Source organism: Anabrus simplex, chromosome 2 (assembly GCF_040414725.1).
Source record: "Anabrus simplex isolate iqAnaSimp1 chromosome 2, ASM4041472v1, whole genome shotgun sequence".
Lineage (NCBI taxonomy): Eukaryota > Metazoa > Arthropoda > Insecta > Orthoptera > Tettigoniidae > Anabrus > Anabrus simplex.
The window spans coordinates 1218521281-1218539702 of NC_090266.1; the positions used below are offsets into that span (position 1 = coordinate 1218521281).

General features: G+C 38.0%; 1 long non-coding RNA gene across 1 annotated transcript in view; it reads left to right on the plus strand.

Moving 5' to 3' along the window:
- Window positions 1-18208, plus strand: part of LOC136863414 (uncharacterized) — a 40593-nt gene extending 22385 nt beyond the window's left edge. Inside the window, exon 2 of the long non-coding RNA XR_010859218.2 lies at window positions 17582-18208. This is a non-coding gene — a long non-coding RNA (uncharacterized lncRNA). The remainder of the gene's footprint in view (window positions 1-17581) is intronic.
- Window positions 18209-18422: the final 214 nt, after the last annotated feature.

The following is an 18422-nucleotide window of genomic DNA, read 5'->3' on the forward strand; positions in this document are numbered from 1 at the left end:
AGTTAGGGATTGGAATAACTTACCAAGGGAGATGTTCAATAAATTTCCAATTTCTTTGAAATCATTTCGGATAAGGCTAGGAAAGCAACAGATAGGGAATCTGCCACCTGGGCGACTGCCCTAAATGCAGATCAGTATTGATTGATAGAAGTTGTTGGAGAAGACCTGTGGATGAGTGATCGGCTTGACCAATTCCGACAACGGAGGAGTGTGAAGGAAGGTCTGCAAAAATTCATAGTCGTTTCATAAGTTGGTTGACTTCACTGGCTACTGCAGTGCGGGTGGGGTAGTCTCTGTTATGGAGCAGCAGAACTGGCGGAGAAACTTGGAGAATTTTGTCTGCAGGAGTAGCAGCCTTATCCATTGGGAGCTCACCTGGTGTTCACAAAATGGCCTGTCCTTGCAGTGGCAGATGCTGGTTCCAGAGTTGCCTCAGGAGATCATCTTGCACTTGCGTGGTGCCTGCAAGAGAATGGAGATGTCACAAAACTGAAGGGTTTGTGATCACCAAGCTCTTCCTCCGTAAGGAATTGATGGACGTACTGTTCCTCAGACAATGTTTAGAGTACCATGTATCTCCCTATGCTCTTCCTATCCATTATATCCCTTAAGACTGACCACGCTGCCTAGCCATATATGGATATGCAGTCCATCAGAACAATGTTTGTTGTGTTCATTCTTCTGTGCAGATGTGTAAAGGAAAATGAACCCTACCATACCGTACTATAGGGATCTATGTTTGCGTGATGTAAGAACTCCTAGAGTATAATTTATTTAAAGTTAATTTTCCTTTACACATAAGCATAGGAAAATAAACCCAATGAACATTGTTCTGATTGACTGCATATCCATATGTGGCCGGGAGGTGTGACCAGTCTGAAGGGAAATAATGGATAGGAAGAGCATTAGGAGATACGAGGTATTCTAACTAGGCCATTGATGTGAGTTCCTAACGCAAATGTACTTATGCATTTTGTACTGGTAGTTTAGTTATAATGTCTTCCAGTTCAGAGGCGTCTCGGCTATCCAACTGCGAGACAACATACGCTTACTTGGTTGAATCTTGTGTAATCACGGAACTGTTGAATTGTGTGTCTGCTTGTATGAGCCACAGAGCGTGTTTATCTGGCCAGAACACTGGCAATTTAACTGCTACGTGGTTCACTATTGTACTGACCTGTGCTTGGGAATGCTGTAGTTGGTGCTGTTGTAGCTGTGCACGGAGAAGATTTTGTCATGTAGTTGCTCTAGTTGGCATTTTAGTTCCATGTCATCCCTTTGTATGATGTAGATCTTGATTCCCATAAGGAACCTATTTTTCACAAATGAGTGGATGCATAATTCCAACAAATAAATTTTCCAGCTAATTCATTCTTGGTTGCCAGCGTTTGGCCCAAGTGTGCGAATTTTGGCTCATCAGTTGGTAAGTAGCACACTCATACCAAGGCACGTGGCTAGTGCATATAGTGGGGGCCGCTGCTTAGGCCGCTTGGAGCCACAGGCAGTGTCAATGCACTATGAGAGACTTTGCCTCCATTACAAAATTGATGACTGCTAGGCCATCAGATGCCACGTGTTCTTCTCAAACTCTGATAATTGCATAATGAATTATTCTTTGTTTGTAGAATATGATTATTAACTGTAAATTTCATTTTTGTTCTGTATTGAACTGCAATTATAAGAATAAATTTCAATAAAATATATCAAGTAAATGATATTATGTAAGTCCTGGCTGGGCAGAGTGGCTCAGGCAGTCGAGGTGCTGGCCTTCTGACCCCAACGTGGCAGGCTCGATCCTGGCTCAGTCCGATGGTATTTGAAGTTGCTCAAATACGTCAGCCTCATGTCGGTAGATTTACTGGCACGTAAAAGAACTGCTGTGGGACTAAATTCCAGCACCTCAGCATCTCCGAAGACCGTAAAAGTAGTTAGTGGGACGTCAAGCAAATAACATTATTATTGACATGATATTGTATAGGCTTTTGGGCTTGTGCCGTGTCAAGAAAATAAGGTGAAATTCTTAACGTTTCGGAGAAAACTGTGCTCTGCGTCCTCAGAAGAATTCTCGACTGTCCACGGGAAAGGCTTCTTAAACAATGACACTTTTGAATTTGGAACGTTATAATAGAAGTAGAAGTGGAAATGGTACGTTCATTCAGCACCAGATGGACCCCAGGACATGGCACAACGCTAGTGTTCGAAGCGGAAGCTGACCGTACCATCATAATCAGACTAAGCGGTTCACACAACTTTTTAGCGTAACATATGACAGGTGTAAGGCATAGACATAAGCCTGGAATGAAACATCTGGCGACGAGGAACGTACGAATTTGGAAAAACAGTGAGACGAAATAACAGTAGTGAAGGGGCAGGGAAGGAAACTACCTACGTAAATTCTTAATGGCTGGCAACCGGGTATTACTTAATTGATAGTCGGTGTCCCTGTTGAAATTGTTAGGATTTCTACGTATTTGCACAGCTTCCCGTATAATCCTGGACCTGTAGTGTCTAGTGTGGGTAAGAGCTCGAGCATCTTGGAACACATCATCATGACCCGACGATAGAGCGTGCTCAGCTATTGCCAATTTGTCAGGTTGGTTGAGACGAATATTACGTTCATGTTCTTTGATACGGGTACCAATGGACCGGCATGTTTGGCTGATGTATACTTTTCCGCACGTACAGGGAATTTCGTATACCCCAGGATGTAAAAGTGGGGACGATTTGTCCTTGGCTTTACACAGACTGAGCAATTTTAGTGGCGGTGCCAAACACGGTTTTTATATTGTGTTTGCGGAGGACCTTGGCGATTCGATCTGACGTGTTGTGAATATAAGGCGAGTAGGCAGTTCCCTTCACTTCTTCCTTCTGTGAGATTTGCTTGGTCGTTTCTCTGGGATGTAGGGCTCTATGAATCTGCAAATCGCTGTAACCATTACCCTTAAACGCGACTTTGAGTGTGTCCATCTCCATCTGGATATGTGATGGCTCACAAATTTGTCTCGCCCTCTTGGCGAGTCACTAAATTTTACACTATTGAGATTCTTCCACCGTTTTGATACTTTATTTTGCCTATTGGCAAATATTTATTTATATGTCAACAGTACATGTTTCGTTCCTTATTTAGGAACATCCTCAGCTGTTATAGTGGCTTAGGTGAATGGTTGAGATTTTAAACACCCAGATTTACAAATACATTGATTCACTTAAAAACTAAATGCGAATTAAGTGAATCAATGTATTTGTAAATCTATGTGTTTAAAATCTCAACCATTCACCTAAGCCACTATAACAGCTGAGGATGTTCCTAAATAAGGAACGAAACATGTACTGTTGACATATAAATAAAAATTTGCCAATAGGCAAAATAAAGTATCAAAACGGTGGAAGAATCTCAATAGTGTAAAATTTAGTGATTAGATTTTGATACGGAAAATGAAGCTGATTACTTGCAACTCTTGGCGAGTGTCGTGAGGATACCTTGTTTTTGTGTTGGATGGTGGTGAGAATCTGCATGAAGGTAGCGATTTGTTGGGTAGGCTTACTATAGATGGTATGTCCTAAGGAGCCGTCCGGTTTCTTTCTTACTGGAACATCCAAGAAAGGAAGTCATTCGTCCGACTCCATCTCCATAGTGAATTTTATTGACGGATGTTGCTGATTTAGGTAGTCCAGAAATAGATGAAGTTCTCAGGACCTTCTGTCCAGATCACAAATTTCAGTCGCGTTTAAGGGTAATGGTTACAGTGATTATTGTGGTTTTTATCTTTTTCAACCTTTTTTCAATCATTCCAAAAACACTGTCAGCAGGCAGTGGCCAGTAACGGGAAAAATCAACTTCCATTTGTGTGATACCAGTGGGTGCATGATTACACAACCACTTTCCACACATAGTAAGAATGTTAATGTTCTTGTTTTGGCCAGCACACCCATCAGCAACAAGTTGTACACTCTTATAATCTGTCAGACTGGAACAATTCAGCTCATTAAAAACACCGATGCAACTTCATTAGATGATTTCTTGCACTGATCTTCCATCCAAGTGTACATTGTAACATTATCAGAGTATCACTTGACACACCTTTCATAATACCAATATAGTTGGTCTGTTATTGGGCATTATAAATTTTCCTGCTAACTCATTCCTGGTTGCCAGCGTTTTGCCCCAGTGTGCTAAATTGGGCTTTATATTGGTATTATAAATTTACTAATTCATGACAAATATTTCAGCTTCCCTATGGGTATCAACATCTATATCACACTTTTCATGACAGACAAATTGTAGCAATACAACTGCCTACTGTAGTATGCAGATTGGTCACTAAGTTTTGGAAGAACAGTGTCTTTTGACAGTCATAAGAAATCAAGTAACAATTGTCTTTAGTTTTCAAGTGTTGAAAAATGCAGTTTTCTTGTTTTGTATAAAGTATTTTCTCAGTCTCCAGTTGTTTCTTCCTATCAGTGTCTTCTTTAGCCTCATCTATGTTGACATCAAGTTGCAAGCAAATGCTACATTCATCTACAGTAGGTGTGGAAAATCGTATGTCGAATTTTCTGCTAAAAGTTCTGTACAAGAAATACTTCATAACCTGTAAGTCTGGCCGCCCTTCTGAAACTTTCTCTTCATTATAGGCTTTGAAAAGCTTTCCAATACTTAGTTCAGATGAAAGCTAGATTCTAGCACTCTTTTCCCTACTGTAATGACTTTCCAGCCTTTCAAACCTTTGATAAATGATTTTACAGCTTCTCGCTTTCCTTCATGCTTTTCTTCCTTATGATATCTTTCACGAGTTTTAACAGGTATTTGAGCATTGCCACTTTTGAATCTTGTAAACACACCTATTATTCTTTGCTTAGTAATTTTGTGGACTTTTGGAAAAGTATATAGAGAGACAGATGTGTAGTTACCAGCTTGGTTTTGAATGATATACTCGTATGTGAAGCCCTTAGGTTTCCACATGCATTGTGCATTCACCTGCCTAGGAACGTTAGCTCTCACATACTTAAATATGAATGCATCCTGTTTCCCTTTATCACAGATTGCATAAAAGGAATTTGAGAATTACTTGGGTGCCAAAATTTTCTCTGTTGCTATAGTTACACAGAAGAAAAATCTTGAATCTTAGATTTGTTTCTTTTCAATTTTAGAATTTCCTGCCATCAGTGTTGATAGAGGTTCCAGTTACTTGCGAATGCGTACTATTCCCATTCTACTGTTTGTCGTCTGTTAGGTGCCAAAACGTGATGCGTGTCAGATGTTCAATGAATTTCCAATTTCTTTGCAATCATTTAAGAAAAGGCTAGGAAAACAACATGTAGGGAATGTGCCACCTGGGCGACTGCCCTAAATGCAGATCAGTAGTGAATCATTGTCCACGCTCAGCTCGAACACCACAGTTTGAAGAGGATGTGCTGACAATGCTGACCAGCACTCGGCAAGTGGCACAGGTGCTCACACAGGTAAAAGTGCCGTATGGCGTGTTGTCCATGAAGAGCAGCTCTATCCATACCATCTATAGAAAGTCCAGGCATTACAGGAGGAGGACTACCCATGACGTGTTCAGTTTCCACAGTGGTATTTACGACAATGCATACTCCAGCCACAATTCCCAAGCTTGGTGCTATTCATGGATGAATGCACTTTTACTAAAGGAAAAGGCGTATTAAACTTGTACAACATGCATGGTTGGGCGGACGAAAATCCACGTGCGCAGATGATTTGAAATCGCCAACACAGGTTCAGTATTAACATCTGGGCTGGGATAATTGGTGACCATATCATTGGTCCATATATACTGCCAAACAAACTTGACGGGACAGATATACCTCACATTTATTAGAGATGTTTTGCGTACCCTATTGGAGGAAGTGCCACTAAATGTTCGACAGGTAATGTGGCTGCAACACAACGGAGATCCAGCACACTTTGATGTAAATGTGCGGAGTCACTCCAACATCGCATATCCAAATCGATGTATTGGCGGAGGTGGTCCAGTTCTACGATCAGCACGGTCACCAGGTTCGACACCTCTCGACTACTTTCTGTGGGGTAGTATGAGGAGTATGGTGTATGACACTCTTGACAGCGGAGAGCTTTATTACTCAAATCCATGGAGCGATTTAAGTTCTTCAAGGACAACCACACGTATTGGGTCATGCGTGAGGCTGAGCACCACCGATGTAGACTCTGCAATGACGTAGGAGGTACAGTTCAAACCCCGTTTGTAATGAGCCCGATGTTGGGTTTATCGATGATATGTGGAACCGCACACCATCTCACACTTCGATGTGCTACAGCGTCCAATCCATGCATTTCTGGATATGGATTCCTTCTTCAAAACCGATCAGTTTGCCTTCCTGCACAACATACTAAGCGTTGTTCGTGTTTTTTTGGGACATCCTTTATTTGATATGTTAGAAGTTATCCTGCATGAGTGCCTGTAAGTGAGGAGCAGAGAGCTTGGTTGTACCCAATCCACCCGCCATCTCCTTCCTTCCCATACTCTCACCTTCCGTATAACAATCAGAGTACTTAGATGACTGGGAATATCATCCATTAAATTTACTTAATGTTCAGTAAATTTAACAACTGGTATGGACCTGCTTTGTCACTATAAAAATGCTTGTTATCCAGGCTAAGAGATTTCTTAACTGTTCTTTATAGCTGTTGAAATGAACTTGAGTCATGACTCATGAGGATTTGAAACACAAAGTTGACTGGCTTGATTCTTGTTGGGGTTTTCTCTCTTCTTTTGGTATTCCAGCCGCTGGATATAATTATAGAGTGACATCTTGTTAAATCCATGGTGGCTGTGCTCATACTTCGTACTCATTTAATTATGAAGGAACATCATTATAGGCACCAATATAACATGGGTTAACATACAGAATTTATGCTAGATAAATACATCGGACTGATGGTGAAAACATTCAGTATAACTCACGAGGAACCTATCCAGCTTTGAGGTCGGTAAAGCACGATGTTTTTTATATAGCTGTAAATACCAGAGATACACTTCACAAAGTAATCTTTGTTAGAGTTTACAAAATGATCAAAGTAGATTTTCACCTTTCAGCGTGAGCACGGCCTGAAGAACGAGTCGATCGAGCGAATCCCTTTGTTATGGTAAACCATGTAACCACTCTTGAACTACATTTTTGATTACCATGTATGTTTATGACACGGAAGAAGTTTGCTTTTGATTTGGATTTCTATAATTATTACAGTGACTTGTTCGTCATTAGTGCTTAGGGTTCAATTTTAAAAAGTCTGCTATGAACATTTTATGAACTCTGAAGCTGACCACTTAACGAAGTGTAACTTCTCTCTCTTTGTTCCTTTTTGCTTCATCCAAAGGCAAACTTACCGTCCTTTTACAGTGGACAGTGTTTCCCATTAGCGGCTAATCATGTGCATGTGTATCAGATGTTGAGCAGCATTTTTAGAGCTGTCAGCAACCTCAAAGTGCAATTGGTTCATTGACAGTGTGACATGTACTTGCAGACTCGGAGAACAGGAAGATTTGTATCCTATTGGCATTCCCTACTTAGATGATCTTCATGGTTTCACATTTCAGATTCTAGGAAATACCTATATAGGTTCTTTGTACTTTTCCAATCCTAACCACAACTAAGTATGCACACTGGGGATATATCATAGTAACTCTAGTTTCCAGACTATTCACTTGCTGTGAGTATGGCAGCATTTATCTGGAGTCCCTATTGAAATGTGGCATGTACTATGTACCTAAGAAACATAAAGTGGTACTGTAACAAAATTGAATTTAAATTAGTTGGCAAATCTCACTATTTAAGCTGATTGTACTGTAATTTGTTTTAGACATAGTTATGAATATTAGAACTTCTTGGGTGACTTCAGAGACAGAATATGGGTAGCAAATCACACAGGATAAGGAAAAAGGAACAATCCTAGCCAAGGATTCGAGAGACATGATACCCGTAGCATCGCATTTTAATATGTTATGTATATATTGTACCAGGAATGCCTAAGGTCATATTTATTCCTGGGACATAGCTCATTATTTTATCAAGTATTGGAAATAGCACGGCTTGTATAGACAAGAAATGTGTTTTTCCACCAATCAATACACGATTTATTGTAAATAGATTACACTAGTACCGGTTTCGACCCTTCACGGCCATCATCAGCTAGTACATGATTAGTTTCCAGCCATTAGACAAATCACAAGTTGTTATGTTAGACATACGGATGGAAATGCAATATACAGTAGCATGAAGTTAAAATATCTGTGGTCAGAGGTAAAAAGTTACAATAAGTTAGAACATGAGTATACAGAACACATTAAAACATATGGGCCACAATATAAAATACTTAAAAAGTTTTTTAACACATTGAAATTTGGTATGTATAGGTTAGACACTTATTAAAATTTAAGTTAATGTAGCTTAGATTCCATTCTTCTATCTTCTGTGTGGTTCCTTTGCTTCTATGTCGTGTTGGTTTAGCAGTGTGAGGTAATCTTCGATAATGTTCTGAGGCTGATATGTGTCATATTGGTATGGTCCTTTGTCATGAAAAATTTTTTTTGTGTTATATAATCCAACTGTGATGTACTCCAGTAAATTTTAATATAATAAACTGCAGGTCTTGAGTTTGAATTTAGAAGCTGTCGGTCGCGACACCTCTCTCGTCTATGTTCGTTTGTGGTTGTAGTCTGTAAAGATAAGCTAATATAAGTATAATGTGTGTATGAAGGAATGCCTGGTGTGTATATGGAAAGAGTACTTACTATTGTTGTTGTGGAGGTCTTGTACCAATATGTCTGAAGGCTTGCTGTGTTCTACTACGAGTGCGTCTGGGGCTCATATTAGCTGTGGAGGGGAAGAAGGAGTGACTATTGGGGAAGTAGGGGCGGGATCGGGCTTATGATTCGTTGGTTTGTTAGAGCGTGTGTTTACTATTTTGAGGTAATCATTCTTTAATGCTGGAATGGCTTTATCAAAAATGATGCTGGTTTTCTCTGTAATATCGTTAATGTTATGATTGGGATTAGGGTATTGGTCCAAAGAAATATAGAAATCTTCAGTTATGTTGAGCTGGGGGCCCTCAGAGTTTATGTTGAGTATCATCATATCGTTATTGATGTCTGTGAAACTATGTTTAGATTCTTCTACATTTTGGCCTATTGATGAGAAATGGTCATATTGTACTGCATTTATATGTTCATTATAGCAGATGGTGAAGTTTCTGCCTGTACGTCCAATATAACTTGTGTCACAGTTGTTACATTTGATACGGTAGACATCTGATTGGTTGTATTTGTTATTATTATTGACTGTTTTAGTGTTAGGTATAATGTTGGTGCTGTTGTGTATGGTTTTGAATGCTATTTTCATGTTGTGCTTCTTGAAAATTAGTTATGGTATATATATGGGTGTTGTTAAAGGTAAATAGGGCATCATCTTTTTTGGGTTTGGCTGTTTTAGTTAATTTAGTTTTAGGTTGGGATTTTATTTTGTGAATGATTTTGTTGACCATTTCTTTGCTATATCTGTTACGTTTAGCTATGTCGTGGATTAATTTCAATTCATTATTTTGGTCTTCTATTGTTAAAAGATGTTAAAAGCTCTATATATCATACTATAATAGGCTGCTCTTTTGTGTGTATTGGGATGAATGGAGTCATTTTTTATGGTATTTAAGGTGTGTGTGGGTTTCCTTTAGATCTTGTAAGATAAGTGGTTGTCGTGTCTGGTTTTTGTCAAGTCTAAGTAATTTAGTGTACGGTTATTTTTGGTTTCTTTAGTGAATTTAACTTGGGGGTCTAAAGTGTTAAGTTTGTCTAGTATAGTTTGTGCATCAGTGGTTCTATTATCTATAATTACGAAGATATCGTCAACAAATCTGCAGCAAAAATGTATATTATCTATTTTATTAATTGACGTGTGTTCTAAGTAATCTATATATATTTCTGCTAATATTCCAGAGGCAGGAGACCCCATAGGTAGGCCTTGTTGCTGATATATGGTATCGTGAAATCTGAAATAGTTATTGTTTATGGCGAATTCAAATAAATTTATGAATTCGTTTATTTCTAAGGTGCTCAAGTTGCTATGGTTTTTAAAATTAGATTCTGTTATTTTGATTGTTTGTTTAACAGGAATGTTAGGGTACATGTTTGTTATGTCAAATGAAGCAAGGGTATGGTGTTGTTCGATCTTTAGTTCTTTGGTTTTGTTGCAAAAATCTATTGAGTTTTGTATTGTTTTGTTTGCTAAAAATGAATGCTTTTTTTAAAATTTTGGATGAATTGCGATAATTTATAGGTTGGACTAGCTCTATAGTTTATAATTGGTCTCATGGGTACATCTTCTTTGTGTATTTTAGGGTAGGCTTTCGCGGATGGTAATTGGGGGTTCATTGTTATAAGTTTAGCAGATTCAGTTTCGGTGAGAAGAAAATGTGTGTTTTTGAGTAAATTTTTAAAATTCCTTTGTATGTTATTGGTTGGATCTTGGCGTTTAATAGAAAAAGTGTTGTCTTGGAAACATTTTTTAGTCTTTGTTATGTATTCATTTTTATCCATAATGACCGTAGTGTTGCCTTTGTCGGCCTTCGTTATTAGTAGATTGTTCTGTTTTATTTTAGTTTTGAGTTTTTTTAAGTTCGATCTATTGGTGGTATTCATGTTTAAGTTATTATCGTGAATATTATTGATGTATTGCGGGATCTTTCTACTGATTTCGTGTCTAACTTCGTCTTGTATATCATATGGGATCCTTTGTAAAATAAGTTCTGTTTCGGTAACGGTAGTTATAATATTCTGGTAGGATGATGCATTACCCCAGTTGTGTTTGGGTCTCTTGCTCAACATATCCGTTTCTATGTCGTCAAATGCGGTTAGTGTAAGATTTTTTATAGGTGGATGGAATTTATGTTGGGAATCCTTGTTAGGAAGAGAGGGATCTTTGTTTTGGATTATGGTTAGTGGCTTTGGTTTACTTTGTTGTTTCAGTGTTTCCAATTTTTTGTTTAGTGTGTTTTGTTTCTTTATGGCTAAGTCTTCTATTTTATCTCTGGAAATTTGTTGAAAAATAATTCCAATAGCTGTGTGGGAGTTCATGGGATGCTTTCAGATGTGTTGAATAAAGTTCATTATTGAGGTGTTGTTTCTTATGATATAAGAATTTTATTTCTTCTTTTAACCAAATTTCATTAGTCCTGTTTTGTGTTTTGCGTGTCTGAGCAGTTTGTCTGTGTTTGTTATTGTATTTCTGGAGAAACTTCGGCGTTAAGTTGTTTGAAAGGCATTCCTTCAAAAAGGCAATGCTTTTGGTTGCGTTCATTAGTTTGATTTTCAAGTTTTGATATTTGAATGCGTTACGTTTTGCCTGGTTGGCTTCCGTATTATTATTTATAAATTTCATTTTCCGTATCCGTATTTGGTGTAGCGAACATTCAAGAACATTTAAAGATATTCGTGTGCGGTTAACTAACTGCGACTCGCACTTCACGATACGACGATATTTAATATCATTCTCAACTAAATAACGTAAATCTAAAGAGACTGTGATTTTATTTTCTTGAACATAGAATGAAGTGTACTATAAAATGTTAATAATGTAAAGAGAAAAACTGTGCTATAAATTGTGTTGTAAAACAGTATTTCGAACCAGGGACTATACTTTGGAACCCAGAACTGTGCTTTTAATTCAAGGTGTCAAATATCTTTCCTCTAAACTGTGTTTTGAGTTCAATTTAAGTGATAGACTGTGGTATGAACTGTGGTCCTCAGTGCTATCGTTTCGACTTCAAGCAGATAAAATCGTATTAATTCAACACTTTTTAATAGTCAAAGTGTCAATTGATTTTTCTCGTGTCATGACGATCTAACGTGTGACAGAGAAATCTTGACCGAGTGTTGCTTTCACCATATTAACCTGAACGAGATACGGCGCGGGAGATGGTACGAGATACGGCGCGGGACGACGCAGGAGACGGTACATCACGACATCAGTGGAATTCATCGATGCTGTACTACACCTCATCAGTTCCAGCTCGAATAACATCTCAGGTGATATGAGTGCATTTAATCAATTCTTATTTGAACTATAAAGACAGTGATAAATCTTGAAGTCATTTCAAACGTGTTAAATTCAGTCACTAATTCATAATACGACTTAGTGAGGTGATAACTTTATTTTCAAGTGAACATTCAAAGAACTCTGAAATTCATAATTTTCAGTGATAGTTTTTTTTAAATATTCAAGTGAATATTCATAGAACTCAGAACTTTAAAAAGTTTTCCCATAATAATTTTATATAATTGCTCAGTGATAATTCTTAAACAGACTGTAGGAATTTCATTAGAAGGACTATAGGTTTCAAGAAGAGAATATTGTATTGAATTTACGAATGATATCATATTTTTCTAAAAAAGACTCCAGGAAATCTGAAAGAAACATTCATTTTCATGAAGGTGATTCATTTTCATTTACTACAAAAGTATTTTGAGATTTTAATAATAATAATAATGTTATTTGTTTTACGTCCCACTAACTACTGTTCTGTCTTCGGAGACGCCAAGGTGCCGGAATTTAGTCCCGCGGGAGTTCTTTTACGTGCCAGTAAATCTACCGACACGAGGCTGACGTATTTGAGCACCTTCAAATACCACCGGACTGAGCCAGGATCGAACGTGTCACGTTGGGGTCAGAAGGCCAGCGCCTTAACCGTCTGAGCCACTCGGCCCGGCTTTGGAGATTTTGAAAGTGCAAATAACAATTCTTACAAGAAGGAAGTTACTCTTAATTTGGTTTTACCAGTGAAATAATAGGATTTTCTGCATCTCAGATAAATTGAATAAAGCTAGTATGAGAAATGAACCATCTATTATTTCGCACTGCAAGTACCTTTCTCTGTACCGGCTCCTAAGAACCGCTCACTCCCTAAGACCCATCTCATGCTTCTGTTCCAACACCTTTTCCTGGTACAATGAATATATATATATGAGGCATGTTTTTTAAGTAAATACCGTTTTGATATTCCGCCAATGCAGCGCTGCGGTCGGCGTTCCGTGCATGCATGCTGTGTACCTGCATCTATTGGCAAGGCTGAGATGCCATTACGGCAATAGTCACCCTTGTGTACGTTTGTTGGCAAGCGTTTGAAATGGCCTCGCTGATCGAGAGTCCCGCCAACTGTGAGGTCCGGTCTCTTATTCGTTTTCTCTGTGCAAAATGTTTGAAAGCTAACGATATTCATCGTGCAGTTTACGGACCAAACATTGTGAGCGATGGAATGGTTAGGAAATGGGTTCGAGCATTTAAAGGTGGCCGCAAAGATGTGCATGATGAAGAACGGAGTGGGCGACCGTCAGTCATTAGTGAAGATTTGGTGCAGGCAGTTGACCGAGCAGTGAGAGAAAAGACGCTTTATGATTACATCGTTATCTGACGTGTTTTTTCAAGTTTCTCGAAGTGTTCTTTATGAAAATGTGAGTGAACGATTAAATTACCGAAAGGTGTGCTAAAGGTGGGTACCGAAAATATTGGCGGCGGAGCACAAAAGCAAACGTTCGGGCAGCGCCTTAACTTTCCTGGATTGTTACCATGAAGAAGGTGATGATTTTTTGAGTCAAATTGTATCGGGGATGAAAACTGGGTGGCCTACGTTGCACCTGAATCGAAACAGCAGTTTATGAAATGACGACATTCAACTTCACCCAAGAAAGTGAAGGTTAAGCAAACAATGTCAGCCCAGATCATCATGTGTACCATGTTTTGGGACAGAACGGGGGCGATACTGGTGGACTTTTTGCCCTGTGGTGAGACAATCAATTCAGCAACGTATTGTGAGACCTTAAAAAGAAATTGCGCCACTTTATTCAGAACAAAAGGCGTGGCATGCTCAGTAAGGGTGTCCTTTCGCTTCATGACAATGCCCGCCCACATGCGGCTTATCGAACCCAAGACCTCATCACATCATTTCGCAGGGAACAACTCGATCACCCTCCAAACAGTCCCAGTCTTGCACCCAGTGATTACCACTTGTTCCTGCATTTGAAGAAACATATGGCCGGCAAACGCCACGACGACGATGGTGGTGTCAAGATGGCAGTGTTGCAGTGGCTGACAAATCAGGCAGCCAACTTCTATGAGGAAGGTATGCAAAAGCTCGTTGTACGATATGACAGGTGCCTCAATATATGTTGAAAAGTAGAGTAATGTACAGGCTTTCATATAAAAATAAAATTGTTAAAACATCTCTTTGTTTTTATTTCAAAACTGTACTTACTTAAAAACATGCTTCGTGCGTGTGTGTGTGTGTATATATATATATATATTGTGTTCTTGCCTTGTTTGGTCTCTCTTCTTGTAATTTTTTTTCCAAATCTAACTGAATTATTTGAGCTGGTATGGTGATAGAAATGTATCATTTGTGTTTTCCCTTCCTCTCCTACCTTATCAAAAATACATTGTGGGAGCCCAAGTTTTCAAAATTATTTTAAGGAACAATATGTACTTTTTATGGGAATGAGATGTAATATGATGTACAGGCATGTAACTGTTTGTAAAATTAAGATCGTGTTCATTGTACAGGACGTACACCCGCTCCGTGCATTTTAATCAAGCGCCATCTGCAATATAAAGTCTGAAACTGCTTGTGGAAGAAGTTTGGACGTTTATCGTCGGATGTCTATACTGTCGACTTATGTGCGTTCTCTGGTGCATGGATGAACAATCAATTTTCAAAGTAATTTTGTGTGTCAAGGTTTCCTAAACTAAATTGTTTAGGAATTGCTTTTGGAATTCTAAGGTTTCTAGTACTTCTATCTCTTCCTGCCCATTTAAACTTGTAGCCAATAGGGAATTTTGTACATTTATTTTATCAACCAATTAGGAATTTTTGAAATTTATGTAATCAACCAATAGAATTTTGTGGGTGTGTCCAGGGCTTCAGCCCAAAGGATTCTGGAACCTTCCTCTTCGCTATAAAAGCTGGGACCTTTTGGGCCATGTTGTCTTTTGATCGCTCCAGTGCAGCAGTACAGTGTGTTAGTAGAGGAGGGAGGGGGGGGGGCTTGGCTTGCCTCATCCATCTCCGGAAGGTCCACCAGCTCAAGGTAATGGCAGACATTTTTTAATTATGTAATTGTCTCAGAAAGGTAACATGAGGGGAAGGTTTAAAAATTCTTTCTTAAGGTAATCCGGCCATGTAAATTCTACATCTGGTTTAAGATCTTAATTTAAATTAGGGAATAAAGAGTGGGAACCCTTCAACTTTGTCTAGAGGTGGCCGGGCTGAGTGGCTCAGACGGTTGAGGCGCTGGCCTTCTGACCCCAACGTGGCAGGTTCGATCCTGGCTCTGTCCGGTGGTATTTGAAGGTGCTCAAATACGTCAGCCTCGTGTCGGTAGATTTACTGGCACGTAAAAGAACTCCCGCGGGACTAAATTCCGGCACCTCGGCGTCTCCAAAGACCGACAAAGTAGTTAGTGGGACGTAAAGCAAATAACATTATTCTTCTTCTTATTATTATTATTAGGTCTAGAGGTGACTATGATTTCGTAAACTTTAAAATTGATTTTTTTCTTTGTAATCTAGTCACGTCCGTAGTGTATTTCAAAGGAGTGCAAGTGTTTGCCTCGCAGCATTTTGATTTCTGGCCAGTAACATTAACCTTTTCCTTTTACTAAGGCCAGGTAAAATGGGTACTTATTGCCCCTGTTAAAGTTAACTACTATTTTTGTATTTCCTATATAATTTTGACTGGTGAGCAGATAAGACAGTGAATACGATTTGTTTTGTGAAAGTTAGGTTGTGCCTTGGAGAGCTTTTGGAGAATAGTCTCCTACTTAATTATGTGAAGCAAAGACGCTCCATGTGAATGTAGTAAATTTTGGGAGCTCAGGCTCCTTGTGGATTTATCACAGGGAGCAATGGTGCTCTTGTAAAATTATAACTTGGGAGCTTCAAGCTCATTTGTTAAATCATTGTTGTCTGATTGTTTTTCTAAAACTGTTCTTAAGCCCATGAGCTAACCTGATCTAGTCCATTGTTATTTGTTTAAAATATGAAAATAAAGGGAAGAAATTCCAAATTTTAAAGTTTTAAATTAAAATTTGATCTTTCTATCCACTCATTCATGCCTGCACCTTCTTACACCTCTGTCCACCACGGTATCCCCATAACAATAATTGTGCTTTTTGTGTCTGCAAATTGATGTTTTCTCTCCATTGTTTTTTGTGTAATATCTGAATAAATGAAGTATTTAATAAAGTGGAGTCTCTTTATTTGATGTTGAATGTTCTTGCCTGCTACCATTCCGTGAAATCCAGGTTATGGGAAAGAAGTTATGAGGTTATGTAATTATGACATACTGGGATATCAATATTAATTTTACACTTTTACATGATAGTTGTAGCAGCTTTATGGACTGACACATACTGCATTTAATTGATCACATAAAAATTACACTGAATTAATATAATTTTTCTTTGTATTGTTGCATCATTTACACTTTAAGATTTCTGTGCGACTAATACCACATATTAAATATTGGTGTTTCCTTATAGCTGCATAATGTCCCTCCTTCCGAAAGTTATCATTTTGTGAAAGTTGATGAATGGGGAAATTCTCTCATGGCAACGCTTTTCTTTTTTTCTTTTCTTTACAACAGTAATGTTTATAGAAGCTGAGTAAACCTTTGTGTATAGAAAAGGCAAAATCATTGCCTATTTTGATCTATATTCCAATATTATTTGGGGAGGCCTGTTATTAAGGACTCTAAAGAGCATGTGAGAACACAATAAGTTGAGGTCCATCATGGTCTCTGCCTTAACTAGTTCCTGTATCCTTTGGAGTAAAATTTGCCATCAACCCTACTTGAGTAAAATATACACAAATTATTAATCTTGGAGTACATTTTGAAGTGTAATTTTCTTCCTATTGTGTGTGTGTGTGTGTTGGCTTTTTTTACCAGTATTCATATTCTGTGATGTGTAATTGAAGGAGTAATAATAATAATAACAAAAAATGTTAAAACTGTGTAAACCTGTAAACAAGGACTTTCATAATGTGAAAAAGTCATTTTTATTGTACAATGCTTCAAAAGTTTGATAGATGTGAATGCATTAGTCTGTTAGCAAGTAGGAGGCTTCACACACACACACTTACCAGTATGTCATCTTGCATGTTGTGTTTTTCTTAAATGGTTAGATTCACATTTATGTGCCAGGATATCGAACCCAAAAAAGCACTGGAGAATTTTTGATATATAGTTCACTTACATTGGAGGGAGACAATTCTATGTGCGGTGAGCTATACTGTTTTTACCTTCAGCTAAGGTATTTCTCATGTCCTGGTTTTATGCTTAGTTAGAAACATTGATACCGTACTTGTTTTTCTCTGAAATGTTAATTATGTTTGATTACTTTCTTTTGTTTCTTTAATGAATTGCTTGACTGCTCATGGCTTTTAAGTCATATTAAGCAACATAATCCTGTGTGCTTAGAACTTGCTTTTATTTTTTCATTGAATTGGACATTAAAATAAGAAGGTATTTCTGTTATTAATTTAATAATATTATATTTTCCAGGCTTTGAAGGGGCGACATGTTCAGATGTTATCACAACTGCAGGAACTTCAGGAAGCAGTTGGGCCAATTTTAGGTGTGTTAGCTAATGAAGAGGCAATGAAGACTATGAAAACCAACAGAGATCCAAAGAATGTCCTCAACTTATTCTTTAAGGAATATCAGGTTATAAATTTGTTACTATCTATCGTATAAATTATAGTACAGAGCCATCATAATAAATAACCTTTTCAGACCTGATGTATCATGTGGGATACATTAGGCCATTCTGTTATGGCATAATTCCCCCCCTCCCCCGTTATGACAACTAAATCTCATTCTTCTCTAAATTTATCACATCAGGATTTATCTAAACAGCTGTAATTGAGATAGAAAGACCACATTGATTAGTAGGGAGCAGTTTTTTATGTAATTACTTTTTTTTCCGTAAGTTTTAACGCAAGTTACAAAGTTCATTATTCCTATTGTGCATCCCCAAGTGTAAACACTTAATCTTATTTCACATAAAAACACATTCTTTCACAGTTTTAAAAATGTAAATACATATTTTAAGAAAATCTATAATAAGCCCATAAATCGGCAATATTTGTTGATCAATAAAATTTAAAATGGTTCTGTGTTATAAAATAATGCTCATATTTTCATTTTACGATTACGATATTGTTTTCTTAACAGTGTATTTAACATGTATCTGAATGTTTCAGCTATTTATAGACTTCCCTCCAAGTTCTAAAACTTGCTGGTACCGGGCGAGATGGCCATGCGGTTAGGGGTGCGCAGGTGTGAGCTCGGATCCGGGAGATAGTGGGTTTGAAGCCCACTGTCAGCAGCCCTTTAGATTGTT